The sequence below is a fragment of the Oncorhynchus masou genome, chromosome 15, assembly GCF_036934945.1.
Source record: "Oncorhynchus masou masou isolate Uvic2021 chromosome 15, UVic_Omas_1.1, whole genome shotgun sequence".
Classification (NCBI taxonomy): Eukaryota; Metazoa; Chordata; class Actinopteri; order Salmoniformes; family Salmonidae; genus Oncorhynchus; species Oncorhynchus masou.
Window position 1 is genome coordinate 55,015,693 of NC_088226.1, and position 18,128 is coordinate 55,033,820.

General features: G+C 44.2%; 1 pseudogene; it reads left to right on the plus strand.

Moving 5' to 3' along the window:
- Positions 1–285: 285 nt before the first annotated feature.
- LOC135556883 (ral guanine nucleotide dissociation stimulator-like 1) lies at positions 286–17,127 on the plus strand (annotated as a pseudogene).
- Positions 17,128–18,128: the final 1,001 nt, after the last annotated feature.

Below are 18,128 nucleotides of genomic sequence, written 5' to 3' on the forward strand. Positions count from 1 at the left end.
TAAAGATCCGGGAAGGAACACTGGAGCGGCTGGTGCAGACCCAACTGATGGCATTCAGGGACGATAAGCTTGCCTACACCAGCATCTTCCTGTCCACATACCGCACATTCGCCAGCACGCACACCGTGCTGCAGCTGCTAGACAAGTACATCTGGTTCTGGGCTGGGGGCCCATGGTGGCTAGAGTGTATAGCAGGAGCTGACAACAGCTGGTCCTGGTGGGAGGCTTGTGTGTGCAGGCTTTTGTCCCAGTCATAGTGCTATAACACCTGGTTCAATAATCAACATGATTTTGATGAAGTCACGTATGTGTAAGTGTTGAGCTGGGACAAAGTGTGTATAGACTGTGGCTCTCCAGAACCATGGTTGAAGAACACTACTGCTCTATATGAAGAGGCTGAGGAGACTTACTGGTGGGATTGGAACAATGCAGGATAAGTATACGTTGTTTTAATACTAATAGTCCAATTTAGTCTGTTTCCAGTTGTTCAAGAAGGTGATTCCTCACCACTGCCTGGGCTCCATCTGGTCCCAGAGGGATAAGAAACAGAACAAGCATAGTGGTGCCACCATCACCCAGTTCAACGCTGTGGCAGCGTGTGTGGTCAGCACCATACTGCACCGACAACAGATCCGCCCGCTCCTCAGGGCACAGGTCATCAAGTGCTGGATAGACATTGCTCAGCAGTGTCGCGTGCTTAAGAACTTCTCCTCGCTGCGTGCCATTGTGTCTGCACTGCAGTCCAACCCACTCTACAGACTGAAGAGGGCCTGGTCCTGGGTGCCCAAGTGAGTCTCTTTCACAACCTGAATGCATATGAACTGATTAGTCACAACTCATGTGGAGGAGTTCCTATGCATTCCCAATTAGTTCTAATCTTTTCTCTATGTAATTCCCCAGAGACAGCATGTCTTCGTTTGGGGAGCTATCAGACGTCTTACATCACAAACTCTACCTGACCAGCGAAGAGCTGCTGATGAGGGTGAGACTCTGCTCTTTTAATACCATCATATGAGAGGGTTTGGTTTTTGGTGTAGTGATTGAATGTAGTATTGATTTGATAGTTACACATCTACTTTTTCTACTATAGGAGGGCACCTCTAAGTTTGCCAATCAGGTAGGCTGTGCTAAGGAGCACCAGAAACACACTCACAAACAATTCCAGAGGAAATTAGAAATGGTGAGAGATGGAGCAAGCTACAAGCCACTGGCAGTTTGTGTTCAAGGCCCTGTTTGTGTTTACGTTTTAAGGAGGGGAGTCAAAGTGAGATAAGCTTGGCTGTGCCTGCTGATGTATCGGTATGATATTGAACCATTGCTCTGTCTCTCCTCCCAGGGTGCCATGCAGGCGACAATACCTTACCTGGGCACCTTCCTGACAGACCTGACCATGTTAGATACGGCCCGGTCAGACCTAGTAGAGGTGAACCTTACTATCATCCTACTCACTCATTCTGTTTGGTTGTAGAATTCTCCTGTGTGTTGTGACTGCTGTTTGCATATAGAGCATGAGTATTTGAGGAATGTGTTTGACAGTTTTTAGTCTACTACCACTGTTTGTCTAGCCAGCACAGTGTGGTATCATTGTTCAGTCTTTCACACTCCTCTTTGTGTTCTCTGCAGGGGGGGCTAATCAACTTTGAGAAGATGCGAAGGGTGAGTGTCATTTTTAACCCGTTCTAACACACTAATTAGGTAAAGGGGGAAAGGTCATTGTTAATATTCAGCTTTTTACATTAAGAATTTGTTCTTAACTGACTTGCCTAGTTAAATAAAAAAATTGACTGTGACCTTGATCTCTCTCTGACTCTGCGGGAGTTTGAGGTGATAGCTCAGATCAAGCTGCTGCAGTCTGCGTGTAACAGCTACTGTCTTATTGCTAACGCTGCCTTCATACGCTGGTTCAAGTGCCAGCCTCAATACAGAGAAGAGGAGAGGTACAAGCGTCAGTAATCATTCACACTCTCTCTACATCAGCTCTTACTCCCTCTATCCTCTCTGCTCCATCTCTTTCTGATTGTTTGACTCCTACTCGGGATAAGTGGACTGGTAGTAGTGATATCATGATTATTCTTTGTCTTCTGCAGCCATGCCATGTCTTGTGACATTGAAGGAGTGGGAGACAGAAGTAAGACTTTGTGCAAACTTTGCAAGGGCATTGTCAAGAGACTTAGCCAGTAAGTACACACTGGAGGACTTAACATGATGTGTACTGTACGTAACATTGGGATTTAAAATATATCTAACCTGAAATAATAGACATGATCAAATTCTGCTGACTACAATCAGATTTGGAACCGTAGCCTTATTGGTCTCTATTTCCGTCTGACGCTGAGGAGGCTTAAGTGTCAAACTCTTGTTAGTTTGCCATTTTGTGACGTTAACTGGAGCACTGGCATTTTCCAGCTCTAATGGCAGGTCTGTCAATGTATCTGTCTAAAATCAGCTCACTTGCGCGGAGTTGGGAGGGGTGGCAATATTTAAGTTGTGTCCTAAAAACAACCCCAAAGGGACAATTTCATGCAGCGCTAATGGGACGTTTTTAAGACTCACAAAAACCAGGTTGTGGGTAACACAGTTGATAATGGCATTGATTTTGAGACTGGAAGTGTAGCCTATCCAGCCATGAAGCACGGTGCCCATGGAAGGAGAGATGTGAATTTTATGCCAGTGAATCTCGTGTATTTAGAAATGTCGAAAAATAATTAGTTCCCCCATTTTGTGTTTGTTTTTGTTTAATTGCATAAAAAACAAAGCCTACCCTGCTCCCAATCAAGGCTAGTTTAACAGAATCGCAAAGGTGTGTCTTTCTAACTTGGACATTTAGTCAAAAGTAGCCTATGAATAAATGGGTTTTAAATGGTCTACATAGTGCTTCGAAATATGTTGGAGGTTTTTGCCCTCGTGCCTTTTCATTATTCACATACCTGCATTTCGCTTGTTTAAGTAGGCTATCCATCCCTATTTTCAAAGAGCACCCCCGATTACCAAAGACACGCAATTCCAATCTCTTCAATCTTCCTGCAATGCCATATCAACATCAGATTTTTAAAAATCTGCTTCGCACATGGGCAATGATACAATTGACAGGAGCCTAGTATATTGTATAGATAGATGTGCGACTGGTACACGTAAAGACATTTAGGCCTACAGTACGTGTGCACAGTGCCATGGAACGCGCAACGGGATTTTATGATATCGTGCTTCTGACCCGATCTTATTTAGAAATATTGTCATGGGTTTATGGCTCGACTGAAATGCAATTTCATCGGCTATTTCTGGAAAAGTGCAAATATGATCTGTAAAATGGTTCCATTATGTTTTACAAAACATTACATTTGAAAGCAGTATAATGGTGAGTGGATGTTCACCCTTTCTCTCTATATTGGAGCTTTACCCAGGTAGCACATAATGTTGTGAGAACAGATGTTTCTTAGAGCTTGGTGAGAGTGGTTGTCCTATGATTATTTTGCATACCACCTTCCCACAACCTTCTGGAAATCAAATCAAATTTATTTGTCACATACACATGGTAAGCAGATGTTAATGCAAGTGTAGCGAAATGCTTGTGCTTCTAGTTCCGACAATGCAGTAATAACCAACAAGTAATCTAACCTAACAACCTAACGATGAGACGATTCCAAAACTACTACCTTATACACACAAGTGTAAAGGGATAAAGAATATGTACATAAAGATATATGAATGAGTGATGGTACAGAACGGCATAGGCAAGATGCAGTAGATGGTATCGAGTACAGTTTATACATATGAGATGAGTAATGTAGGGTATGTAAACAAAGTGGCATAGTTTAAAGTGGCTAGTGATACATGTATTACATAAAGATGCAGTAGATGATAGAGTACAGTATATACATATGAGATGAGTAATGTATGTAAACATTATATTAAATAGCATTGTTTAAAGTGACTAGTGATATATATTTTACATCCAATTCCATCAATTCCCATTATTAAAGTGGCCGGAGTTGAGTCAGTGTGTTGGCAGCAGCCACTCAATGTTAGTGGTGGCTGTTTAACAGTCTGATGGCCTTGAGAAAGAAGCTGTTTTTCAGTCTCTTGGTTCCAGCTTTGATGCACCTGTACTGACCTCGCCTTCTGGATGATAGCGGGGTGAACAGGCAGTGGCTCGGGTGGTTGTCCTTGATGATCTTTATGGCCTTCCTGTGACATCGGGTGGTGTAGGTGTCATGGAGGGCACCTACACCATGATTGTTGCTTGCTTTGGAACATTCTCAGTAGAGGGGAGTTGCAGCGATGAGACAAGATTGCAATTGGATATCACAAATTTGGGGAGAAAAAAAAGGAGGTAAAATAAACACATTCCGTTCTCAGCATCAACAAAACTCTTAAGTGTCTTCAGGCATATTGGCTGCGCCCCCTAATTGGCCACACCTGATCTTACTGAGTGCTTGGTTCCTTTGAAACGGGTCTGTTTGTATATGGTTGGAACCAAAATTTGAAAACAATCTTTTCTTTCTAAACAGAACAATTTAAAAAAAAAATGACTAACGTTCTTTTCTGTTCCTTTTTTAACCTCTGACATGTAAATATTTTTTTTACATTTAGTTTGACATTCAATTACTTAACCAATCACTGCAGATAGAGCAGCTTGCTATGGCTGATTTTTCTCATCTGTATCGGGAAGTTAAGAGTAAATTGTATTTTGCCGTAACGGCATGGTTTAATCATAGTGCTGCCAGTCACAGTGTAGGGCGTGAGATGCAACATAAATTTTGAGAGCGGATGGAGGAAGCCTGCCGCTAGGCATCTTTTTATGACATGCATTATCTTCATCCCACAGAATTATAACTTTGAAATGTCTTTGAACTTCAGTTTGTTTAAAGTTGGACCAGAGCTAGCTAGCTAACAACCTTGTTTGCAGAGCAGCACTAGAATTTAAAAACATCTTTACCTTTTTTGTAGTTAATTCAATGGGAATCTGCATCCTTTAACTATCATTGGAAAAGTTAATCAAATCAAACTGATTTATATAGCCCTTCTTACATCAGCTGATATATCAAAGTGCTGTACAGAAACCAAGCCTAAAACCCCAAACAGCAAGCAACGCAGGTGTACGGTGACTAGGAAAAACTCCCTAGAAAGGCCGAAACCTAGAGAGGAACCAGTCCTCTTCTGGCTCTGCCGGGTGGAGATTATAACAGAACATGGCCAAGATGTTCAAATGTTCGTAAATGACCAGCATGGTCAAATAATAATATTCACAGTAGTTGTCGAGGGTGCAACAAGTCAGCACCTCAGGAGTAAATGTCAGTTGGCTTTTCATAGCCGATGATTCAGAGTATCTCTACCGCTCCTGCTGTCTCTATAGAGTTGAAAACAGCACTTCTGGTGAACAGGTCAGGGTTCCATAGCCGCAGGCAGAACAGTTGAAAATGGAGCAGCAGCACGGCCAGGTGGACTGGGGAAAGCAAGGATTCATCATGCCAGGTAGTCCCGAGGCCTGGTCTTGGGGCTCAGGTCCTCCGAGAGAGAGAAAGAAAGAGAGAATTAGAGAGAGCATGCTTAAATTCACACGACACCGGATAAGACAGGAGAAATGTGGCCCCATCCGATGATACCCCTGGACAGGGCCAAACAGAAAGGATATAACCCCACCCACTTTACCAAAGCACAGCCCCCACACCACTAGAGGGATATCTTCAACCCCCAACCTACCATCCCGAGACAAGGTCAAGTATAGCCCACAAAGATCTCCGCCACGGCACAACCCAAGGGGGGGCGCCAATCCAGACAGGAAGACAACGTCAGCGACTCAACCCACTCAAGTGATGCACCCCTCCTAGGGACGGCATGGAAGAGCACCAGTAAGCCAGTGACTCAGCCCCCCTGTAATAGGGTGAGAGGCAGAGAATCCCAGTGGAGAGAGGGGAACCGGCCAGGCAGAGACAGCAAGGGCGGTTCGTTGCTCCAGAGCCTTTCCGTTCACCTTAACACCCCTGGGCCAGACTACACTCAATCATTTGACCCACTGAGGAGATGTCTTCAGTAAAGACTTAAAGATTGAGACCGAGTCTGCGTCTCTCATATGGGTAGGCAGACCATTCCATAAAAATTGAGCTCAATAGGAGAAAGCCCTGCCTCCAGCTGTTTGCTTAGAAATTCTAGTGACAATTAGGAGGCCTGCGTCTTGTGACCGTAGCGTACGTGTAGGTATGTACGGCAGGACCAAATCAGAAAGATAGGTAGGAGCAAGCCCATGTAATGCTTTGTAGGTTAGCAGTAAAACCTTAATCTGCCCTTGCCTTAAAAGGAAGCCAGTGTAGGGAGGCTAGCACTGGAGTAATATGAACATATTTCTTGGTTCTAGTCAGGATTCTAGCAGCCGTATTTAGCACTAACTGAAGTTTATTTAGTGCTTTATCCGGGTAGCTGGAAAGTAGAGCATTGCAGTAGTCTAACCTAGAAGTAACAAAAGCATGGATTAATTTTTATCCATCATTTTTGGACAGAAAGTTTCTGATTTTTGCAATGTTAGGGATGGAAAAAAGCTGTCCTTGAAACAGTCTTGATATGTTTGTCAAAAGAGAGATCAGGGTCCAGAGTAACAGAGGTCCTTCAGTTTTATTTGAGTCATCTGTACAACCATCAAGATTAATTGTCAGATTCAACAGAAGATCTTTGTTTCTTGGGACCTAGAACAAGCATCTCTGTTTTGTCCGAGTTTAAAAGTAGAAAGTTTGCAGCCATCCACTTCTTTATGTCTGAAACACAGGCTTCTAGCGAGGGCAATTTTGGGGCTTCACCATGTTTTTGAAATGTACAGCTGTGTGTCATCCGCATAGCAGTGAAAGTTAACATTATGTTTTCGAATGACATCCCCAAAAGGTAAAATATATAGTGAAAATAGTGGTCCTAAAAGGAGGAACACCGAAATTGACAGTTGATTTGTCAGAGGACAAACCATTCACAGAGACAAACTGATATCTTTCCGACAGATAAGATCTAAACCAGGCCAGAACTAGTCCGTGTAGACCAATTTGGGTTTCCTATCTCTCCAAAAGAATGTGGTGATCGATGGTATCAAAAGCAGCACTAAGGTCTAGGAGCACGAGGACCGATGCAGAGCCTTGGTCTGATGCCATTTAAAAGGTCATTTACCACCTTCACAAGTGCAGTGTCAGTGCTATGATGGGATCTAAAACCAGACTGAAGCATTTCGTATACATTGTTTGTCTTCAGGAAGGCAGTGAGTTGCTGCGCAACAGCTTTTTCTAAAAATTGAGAGGGATGTAAGATTCGATATAGGCCGATTGTTAGTTTTTTATATTTTCTGTGTCAAGGTTTGGCTTTTTCAAGAGGCTTTATTACTGACACTTTTAGTGAGTTTGGTTCACATCCGGTGGATAGAGAGCCGTTTATTATGTTCAACATAGGAGGGCCAAGCACAGGAAGCAGCTCTTTCAGTAGTTTAGTTGGAATAGGGTCCAGTATTCAGCTTGACGGTTTAGAGGCCATGATTATTTTCATCATTGTGTCGAGATATAGTATTTTAACACTTGAGCGTCTCTCTTGATCCTAGGTCCTGGCAGAGTTATGCAGACTCAGGACAACTGAGCTTTGGAGGAATACGCAGATTTAAAGAGGAATCCGTAATTTGCTTTCTAATAATTATCTTTTCCTCAAAGAAGTTCATGAATTTTTTTACTGCTGAAGTGAAAGCCATCCTCACTTGGGGAATGCTGCTTTTTAGTTAGCTTTGCGACAGTATCAAAAATTTCGGATTGTTCTTATTTCCCTCAATTAAATTGGAAAAATAGGATGATCGAGCAGCAGTGAGGGCTCTTCGATACTACACCATACTGTCTTTCCAAGCTAGTCGGAAGACTTCCAGTTTGGTGTGGCGCCATTTCCGTTCCAATTTTCTGGAAGCTTGCTTCAGAGCTCGGGTGTTTTCTGTATACCAGGGAGCTAGTTTCTTATGACAAATGTTTTTAGGGGTGCAACTGCATCTAGGGTATTGCGCAAGGTTAAATTGAGTTCCTCAGGTGGTTAACTGATTTTTGTCCTCTGACATCCTTGGGTGGCAGATGGAGCCTGGAAGGGCATCAAGGAATCTTTGTTGTCTGACAATTTATAGCATGACATTTGATGCTCCTTGGTTGGGGTCTGAGCAGAATATTTGTTGCGATTTGCAAAAGTAATAAAATGGTGGTCCAATAGTCCAGGATTATGAGGAAAAACATTAAGATCCACAACATTTATTCCATGGGACAAAACTAGATCCCGAGTATGACTGTGGCAGTGAGAAGGTCCAGAGACATGTTGGACAAAACCCACTGAGTCGATGATGGCGCTGAAAGCCTTTTGGAATGGGTCTATGGACTTTTCCATGTGAATATTAAATAAAGTCACCAAAAATGTGAATATCTGCTATGACTACAAGGTCCGATAGCTATTCAGGGAACTCGGTGAGGAACGCTGTATATGGCCCAGGAGGCCTGTAAACAGTAGCTATAAAAAGTGATTGGGTAGGCTGCATAGATTTCATGACCAGAAGCTCAAAAGACGAAAACATCTTTATTTTTTAATTTTTGTATTTTTTGTAAATTGAAATTTGCTATCGTAAATGTTAGCAACACCTCCTCCTTTGCGGGATGCACAGGGGATATGGTCACTGGTGTGACCAGGTGAGGCCTCATTTAACACAGTAAATTCATAAGGCTTAAACCATGTTTCAGTCAGGCCAATCACATCATGATTATGATTAGTTCATTGACTAGTTCATTGACTATAACTGCCTTTGAAGTGAGGGATCTAACATTAAGTAGCCCTATTTTGAGATGTGAGGTATCACGAGCTCTTTCAATAATGGCAGGAATGGAGGAGGTCTTTATTCTGGTGAGATTGCTAAGGCGAACACCGCCATGTTTAGTCTTACCCTACCTAGGTCGAGGCACAGACACGGTCTCAATGGGAATAGCTGAGCTGACTACACTGACTGTGCTAGTGGCAGACTCCACTAAGATGGCAGGCTGACTAACAGCCATGTCCAGACTGCAATTTACAGTAGGCCTAGCCCCTATATCAGTGTGAATGCTATAGCCTATGTTTAACAATGCAATTAGAACAATGTGGACAGCAAACATTTTCAACATATTTAGCAAATATGGGGTGAACTATTTAATGGACTAACAACTCAATACATAGGAGACTGGAAATACACAACTTGAAGCACATATTTAACCATGGAGCACATTGATAGGCCAGTAAGGGGCCAAGCTTTGACACACCCTTAACTTGTTTATTCATCAAAACCCAGTCCTTTTGTGTCATTATTCAGGTTGTGAAAATAGCAAAAATATTTCGTAGACACCCTGAACCTATAACTCTACCGCCAGCACTAATATTTACCATTGCTTTAGATTAGTTCAAATAGAGCCCAATATGTATTATCAGTGTGTTTTATATTAGATTTATCTGACCCATATAGATGGTCCTTTTTTTAAAAACCTGAACATTTTCCCTCTGTCACCAGGCAGTCGCACACAAGACGGTTGCTCTCCCTAACGCCCATGTCCCCCTCCTCTCCCCTGCCCCCAGCCTACAACACCCAGGCTCAGGACGCCTGCATCATCAGAGTCAGCCTGGAGCAGGGCAACGGCAACCTGTACAAGAGCATCATGGTACGTCTCAGCAGGAGATTAGTACTTTGATTCAGATGGCCAAGACATTTTGAATAAATGTATGGAACCCTTTTAGTGGTTTTTGATTGGTACATGGTGTTGTTCCCTCCCCAGTTGACGAGTCAGGATAAGACTCCAGCAGTGATCTCTAGAGCCGTGGCCAAACACAACCTGGAGAGTGAGCCTGGGGAGGGATACGAGCTGGTGCAGGTCATCTCTGACGAAAGAGGTACAAATATTCTCCCTGTCACTCAAATATCACACACTCAGTCTTTCATACTCTCATTTGTAATTACCGACTTGTGATAATATTGTCATAAAAAATCCATTATTTTCCAGAACTGGTGATTCCTGACAACGCTAATATGTTTTACGCCATGAACACCTCTGCAAACTTTGACTTCCTGCTGCGTTTACGAGGCACGGCGGGGTGGCCTGTCCAGCTGAGGAATCGCTATGCCTCCACACTCCCCTGTGCCCAGCAGCGTGCCAGCCTACGCCTCAGCAAGGTCACCTGTTGTAGTTCCCTATTGTAGTGCACTAGCAGCACAAAGGTTTCTCTTCTCCCCTTTTTCTCTCTTCTCCCCTTTTTCTCTCTTCTCCCCTTTTTCTCTCTTCTCCCCTTTTTCTCTCTTCTCCCCTTTTCTCTCTCGCTCTCTCCCTTTTCTCTCTTCTCCCTTTTCTCTCTCGCCCTCTCCCTTTTCTCTCTCGCCCTCTCCCTTTTCTCTCTCGCCCTTTCTCAATACTCTGATACATCTGCCTAAAAATGTAAATATAGGGTGCCTTTGTCTCAACCTCTTTCACCATTCTCATTGTTCTAATATCCCTGGTTCTTTCCATCTTGTCTCGTCACAGGCAGCGGGGGACAGGCTGCCACCCGGCCACACGGTGAGTCAGCTAGAAAACTGGAAGATCCGTGCTGGAACTCTGGAGCGGCTGGTAGAGACCCTGCTGACGGGGTTCCGGGGCAATGACCTCACCTACACCAGCATCTTCCTGTCCACATACCGCACCTTCGCCAGCACGCACACCGTGCTGCAGTTACTGCTAGACAAGTACGTCTGGTTCTGGGCTGGGGGCCCATGGTGGCTAGAGTGTATAGCAGGAGCTGACAACAGCTGGTCCTGGTGGGACCTAGTGTGTGCAGGCTTTTGTCCCAGTCATAGTGCTATAACACCAGGTTCAATAATCAACATGATTTTGATGAAGTCACGTATGTGTAAGTGTTGAGCTGAGACAATGTGTGTATAGACTGTGGCTCTCCAGAACCATGGTTGAAGAACACTACTGCTCTATATGAAGAGGCTGAGGAGACTGTTACTGGTCTCACTGCTTTTAGACTGATGGTAGATAGTGGTGCTGAATTCTTTTGTTGTGGTCTTTCTCTCAGGTATGGAATTCCAGAGGATAGTGAAGGACAGACTGAGCAATGTAGAACCCCTGAAACCAAAGGAGCTGTTCGAATGTAAGATTTCTCAACATCTCTTGCTTTACTTGGTCTGTCTTCGCTTGATTTCCATATTGATTCAAGTGAAGTTGAGTTGTTACTGTGTAGCTTTCCTGTCTGCTTTGCCCTCTGTCAGCAGCAGCTTACTCCCAGCAGCCCTCCCTGACTCTTGCTGCCCCTCATCCCCCTTAGTGCCCTTGCCTCCATCTTGAGAGCCTGGATGAGCCAGTATCGAGAGGACTTCCAGGAGCCTCCATCCTACCCCTGCCTCCACAGGGTGATGGCCTACCTACAGAGGGCCCTGCCTGGATCGGAGCCCATGCGTAAAGCCCAGAGTCTACTGGAGCAGCTGAAGGCTGAGGCCAGTCTGGATGTAGACTCAGAGGGTGGGTGGAACAGTAAGATATCTAGTTAATTAGTACTCTATCCTCTCAATTCTTTAGTTTTTATCTCTCTCTTTCTCTCTAAAAATACCTTTTATTAGATGGCGCCGGAGGAGATGGCCGCCGTTTTACGGTCTCCTAACCAATTGTGCTATTATGTGGCGGTTTTTCGCGATATTTGTAAATAATTTTGTACACAATGTTTCTGCAACCGTATCTTACGGCAGAAAAGAGCTTCTGGATGTCAGGACAGCGATCACTCACCCGGATTAGACTAAGATTTCTTCAACAACAACAACAACCGCAGCAACAGGACTCACACGATATTCTCCAAACAACCCACAGGGCAAACATCCCAATTATTCGCAAGAGGAAGCGACGCAGAGGACGAAGAGCCAGATGCCTGGTCCGGACCCGCAGAAGACAACTAGGAAAGCTGCCGTTACCATCCATATTACTCGCCAACGTGCAATCATTGGACAATAAACTGGACGAAGTAAGATCACGAATATCCTACCAACGGGACATAAAAAACTGTAATATCCTATGCTTCACGGAATCGTGGCTGAATGACGACATGGATATTCAGCTAGTGGGATACACGCTGCACCGGCAGGATAGAACAGCACACAACCTAAGACGAGGGGGATGCGGTCTGTGCATATTTGTAAACAGCTGGTGCACGAAATCTAAGGAAGTCAATAGATTTTGCACACCTGAAGTTGAGTATATTGTGATAAACTGCAGGCCACACTACTTGCCTAGAGAGTTCTCAGCTATACTTTTCGTGGCTGTTTATTTACCACCACAGACAGATGCTGGCACTAAGACTGCACTCAGTCAGCTGTATAAGGAAATAAGCAAACAGGAAACCACTCACCCAGAGGCGGCGCTCCAAGTGGCCGGAGACTTTAATGCAGGGGAACTTAAATCAGTTCTACCAAATCTCTATCAACATGTTAAATGTGCAACCAGAGGAAAACAATTCTAGATCACCTGTACTCCACACACAGAGACGCGTACAAAATTCTCCCTCGCCCTCCATTTGGTAAATCCGACTACAACACTATCCTCCTGATTCCTGCTTACAAGCAAAAATTAAAGCAGGAAGCAAAGCACCAGTGACTGTCTTTAAAAAAAATGGTCAGATGAAGCAGATGCTAAACTACAGGACTGCTTTGCTATCACAGACTGGAACATGTTCCGGGATTCTTCCTATGACATTGAGGAATACCTCACATCAGTCACTGGCTTTATCAATAAGTGCATTGAGGACGTCGTCCCCACAGTGACTGTACGTACAGACCCCAACCAGAAGCCATGGATTACAGGCAACATTCACACCGAGCTAAAGGGTAGAGCTGCCGCTTTCAAGGTGCGTGACTCTAACCCGGAAGCTTACAAGAAATCCCGCTATGCCCTGGGACGAACCATAAAACAGGCAAATACAGGGCTAAGATTGAATCATACTGCTCCGACGCTCGTCGGATGTAGCAGGGCTTGCAAACTATTACAGACTACAAAGGGAAGCACAGCCGCGAGCTGCCCAGTGACACGAGCCTACCAGATGAGCTAAACCACTTCTATGCTCGCTTCGAGGCAAGTAACACTGAAGCATGCATGAGAGCATCAGCTGTTCCGGACGACCGTGTGATCACGCTCTCCGTAGCCGACGTGAGTAAGACCTTTTAAATAGGTCGACATACACAAGTCTGCGGGACCAGACGGATTACCAGGACATGTGCTCCGGGCATGTGCTGACCAACTGGTAGGTGTCGTCACTGACATTTTCAACATGTCCCTGATTAAGTCTGTAATACCAACATGCTTCAAGCAGACCACCATAGTCCCTGTGCCCAAGAACACAAAGGCAACCTGTCTAAATGACTACAGACCCGTAGCACTCACGTCCGTAGCCATGAAGTGCTTTGAAATACTGGTAATGGCTCACATCAACACCATTATCCCAGAAACACTAGACCCACTCCAATTTGCATACCGCCCAAACAGATCCACAGATGACGCAATCTTTATTGCACTCCACACTGCCCTTTCCCACCTGGACAAAAGGAACACCTATGTGAGAATGCTGTTCATTGACTATAGCTCAGTGTTCAACACCATGGTACCCTCAAAGCTCATCACCAAGCTAAGGATCCTGGGACTAAACACCTCCCTCCTGGGACTAAACTGGATCTTGGACTTGCCTGACAGGCCGCCCCCAGGTGGTGAAGGTAGGTAGCAACACATCTGCCACGCTGATCCTTAACACTGGAGCTCCCCAGGGATGCATGTCTCAGTCCCCTCCTGTACTCCCTGTTCACGCATGGCCAGGCACGACTCCAACACCATTAAGTTTGCTGGCGACACAACAGTGGCCTGATCACTGACAACGACGAGACAGCCTATAGGGAGGATGTCAGAGACCTGGCCGGGTTCTGCCAGAATAACAACCTATCCCTCAATGTAACCAAGACTAAGGAGATGATTGTGGACTAGAGGAAAAGGAGCACCGAGCACGTCCCCATTCTCCTCGACGGGGCTGCAGTGGAGCAGGTTGAGAGCTTCAAATTCCTTGGTGTCCATATCAACAACAAACTAGTTTGGTCCAAACACACCAAGACAGTCGTGAAGAGGGCATGACAAAGCCTATTCCCCCTCAGGAAACTAATAAGATTTGGCATGGGTCCTGAGATCCTCAAAAGGTTCTACAGCTGCAACATCGAGAGCATCCTGACCGGTTGCATCACGACCTGGTACGGCAATTGCTTGGCCTCCGACCGCAAGGCACTTCAGAGGGTAGTGTGTACGGCCCAGTACATCACTGGGGCAAAGCTGCCTGCCACCCAGGACCTTTACACCAGGCGGTGTCAGAGGAAGGCCCTAAAAATTGTCAAAGACCCCAGCCACCCCAGTCATAGACTGTTCTCTCTACTACTGCATGGCAAGCGGTACCGGAGTGCCAAGTCTAGGACAAAAAGGCTTCTCAACAGTTTTTACCCCCAAGCCAAAAGACTCCTAACCAAATGGTTACACGGACTATTTGCATTGTGTGCCAACCTCTCTTTTACGCTGCTGCTACTCTCTGTTTATCTTATATGCTTAGTCACTTTAACTATACATTCATGTACATATTACCTAAATTGGCCCGACCAACCAGTGCTCCCGCACAGTGGCTAACCGGGCTATCTGCATTGTGTCCCACCACCTGCCAACCCCTCCTTTTTACGCTTCTGCTACTCTCTGTTCATCACATATGTACAGTCACTTTAACAATACCTACATGTACATACTACCTCAATAAGCCTGACTAACAGGTGTCTTTATATAACCTTGCTACTGTTTTTTTTCAAATGTCTTTCTACTGTTGTTTTTATTTTTTTTACTTACCTACACACTCACGCACCTTTTTCTGGCACCATTGGTTAGAGCCTGTAAGTAAGCATTTCACTGTAAGGTTTGTACCTGTTGTATTTGGCGCATGTGACAAATAAACTTTGATTTGATCTCCATGTTTGGCCTTCCATCATTAATTTGATCATTACTCCTGGTAGGTTTCTCCAGCGGCTTTGACAGCATACGCGCCTTCGGCCTGTGTGAGGATGAGGAAGTGGAGATTGAGGTCCAGGAGGACTTCATGTCATTTGATACAGATTTGGTGGCAGAGCAACTGACCTATATGGATGTGGTAAGAGAGGCTGAGGGAGGGGGTCTGGGTGGGAGTATGGATTCCCAGGTGGGATTTGAACAATGCACGATAAATATACGTTTAAGTGTTTTAATACTATGCCTGTGTCTCGACAGGAAGTCCAATTCTCTTATTTTCACCGTTTGGTCTTTTGACCAATCAGATCAGCTCTGAAAAGATCTGATGTGAAAATCTAATGTGATTTGTCAAACGACCAATTAGTGGACGAAAGATCAGAGTTGGGCTGCCTGTATGAACGCAACCTAATAGTCTAAAGCCCTATTCACACTGCAGGCCTTAATGCTAAAATCATTTTTTTTTCAAATCCGTTTTGGACTACGTACTGTCCAAACAGTAAGTTACAAGTGACCAAATCGGATTTGTTTGTTTTCAGACAGCAGCCATTTCCTGACATGGCTACGCTAGTTGTCATAGTAATGATGGGTGTGCGCAGTGGTGTAGGCTGATTGGTGGTGGTGCTCGTGCATCCTATTACTCAGAGGTTATGTAGAAAGCTAAGGTGACAACAATGCCTGACATGGAATCTTCCCAGTTGCTTTGAATGTTCAAAATGATAGCTTTTAAAAAAGTGTTCTTACACTAAGTTGATTCAACTTTCAAAACAAATTATTTTTGGCTAGCCACAGCAATCAACTAGCTAGCTAGGTAGCTGTTTAGCCTTCTAGAACATTCATTTGTTTGTAAACAATTAACAGGCTAGTTAGCTACCACATGTTCTTGTCAAGCTGTTAGAGTAGCTAGCAAGCAACAAAGTATGCCAAATAAGTCTAAAAACAACTTGAGGGCAAATATATAAGATTTGACCGTTCAGACACAAGCCACATGGACAAGGAATCAGATTTCTACCGGACTTCAAACCACCTACGAATTTAAGCCAATGTGGACACGGCTTAATTAGTTTTTCTGTTTCCAGTTGTTGTTCAAGAAGGTGATTCCTCACCACTGCCTGGGCTCCATCTGGTCCCAGAGGGATAAGAAACAGAACAAGCACAGTGCTCCCACCATCCGTGCTACCATCACCCAGTTCAACGCTGTGGCAGCGTGTGTGGTCAGCACCATACTGCACCGACGCCAGATCCACCCGCTTCTCAGGGCACAGGTCATCAAGCGCTGGATAGACATTGCTCAGCAGTGTCGCGTGCTTAAGAACTTCTCCTCGCTGCGTGCCATTGTGTCTGCACTGCAGTCCAACCCACTCTACAGACTGAAGAGGGCCTGGTCCTGGGTGCCCAAGTGAGTCTCTTTCACAACCTGAATGCATATTAACTGATTAGTCGCAACTTATGTGGAGAAGTTCCAATGCATTCCCAATTAGTTCTAATCTTTTCTCTATGTAAATCCCCCAGAGACAGCATGTCTACGTTTGAGGAGCTATCAGACGTCTTCTCACATCACAACAACTACCTGACGAGCCGAGAGCTGCTGATGGTGGATGAGAGACTGCTCTGTTAATTAATACAATTATATGAGAAGGTTTGGCTATTGGTGTAGTGGTTGATTGATTTATGATTTAATTGATTGTGTAAATATCAAATCACTACTGCGATCCACTTTTTCCACTACAGGAGGGCACCTCAAAGTTTGCCAATCAGGTAGGCTGTGCTAAGGAGCACCAGAAACACACTCACAAATGATTCCGGAGGAAAAATGAAATGGTGAGAGATGGAGCAAGCTACAAGCCACTGGCAGTTTGTGTTCAAGGCCCTGTTTGTTTACATTTTAAGGAGGGAAGTCAAAGTGAGAAGCTTGGCAGTGGCTGCAGATGTATTGGTATGGTTTATCCTATGCTTTTACTTTTCCCAGGGTGCACTGCAGGGTACAATACCTTACCTGGGCACCTTCCTGACAGACCTGACCATGCTAGATACAAGGAGTGCGAATTACGGGGGAGCCACAGGGATGATCTATTCCCCTGAATAGGCAAACTGGGGAGCGGGGGGTCTCTAAATATTTATAATTAGACCAAGACAAGAGCATAACGCATCAATCTCACTGGCGAAAGCATCCTTGCGAGCCAAATGGCACCTGTCATAGTATTTTGGGCAAGACAGCACTGGATATATGGGCTACACAGACTGATGTGCTGGTTTGCTCATGCTGAGATTCAGCCACTTGTGTATTGAAGGAAATGTATGAAACATTTCATGTATTTAAAAAAAAAAAAAAAAAACATTTTGGGGGGAAACTTGACATCCACTAGTAGTAGGCCTAATAGCAATCAATAAATGTCATTATGGTGTTTGGAACAGATTTCCATTCATCAAATGGATGCTGGAATTATTTTTGAGTAGATGAATGTGCACAGCTACAGGTAGCTGATTTAAGTGAATTCTTCTTTTTAAATCTTTTTTTTACAACAACCAGGTTTCCATCCAACCTTTTCATGTGAGTAATGTACATGCCAGATACATGTCACGACAGGCCTGATGGAAACACCTAATTTGTTGGCAAACTTTCCAATTTGACAAAAACAAAACACTCTCGACAAGGTGGACCTTGTCGGTAATATTAATTATGAGAATTTATGATAGAAATTCCGTTATGTGCAAATATATACATATATAATAACCATCAAATTGAAGTAAACGTGGAGTTACGCGATGATATGGTGTGGTCTTCCCACTCGGTAAAGCATGCAGTTTATTAGGCTATAGATTAAATGAGTTATGATGAACTTCACAGTGTGGTGATGCTTTATTGGAAAGGTTTGTTACCTCTTTCCAATAAATATCAAGGGTTTTATTCTGGTGACATGATGATTGATGCTAGCTAATCAGATGACCACATCATTACTATTTGTGTTCTTGTCACATTTAAAATGTAATACATTTTTACTGTTAAATGACATGTCTTTACAATTGGAACCATAAAAAAAAATTAAAGTGCGTGCACCCAATAGAGGCTCCCCTGACTGTGACTGC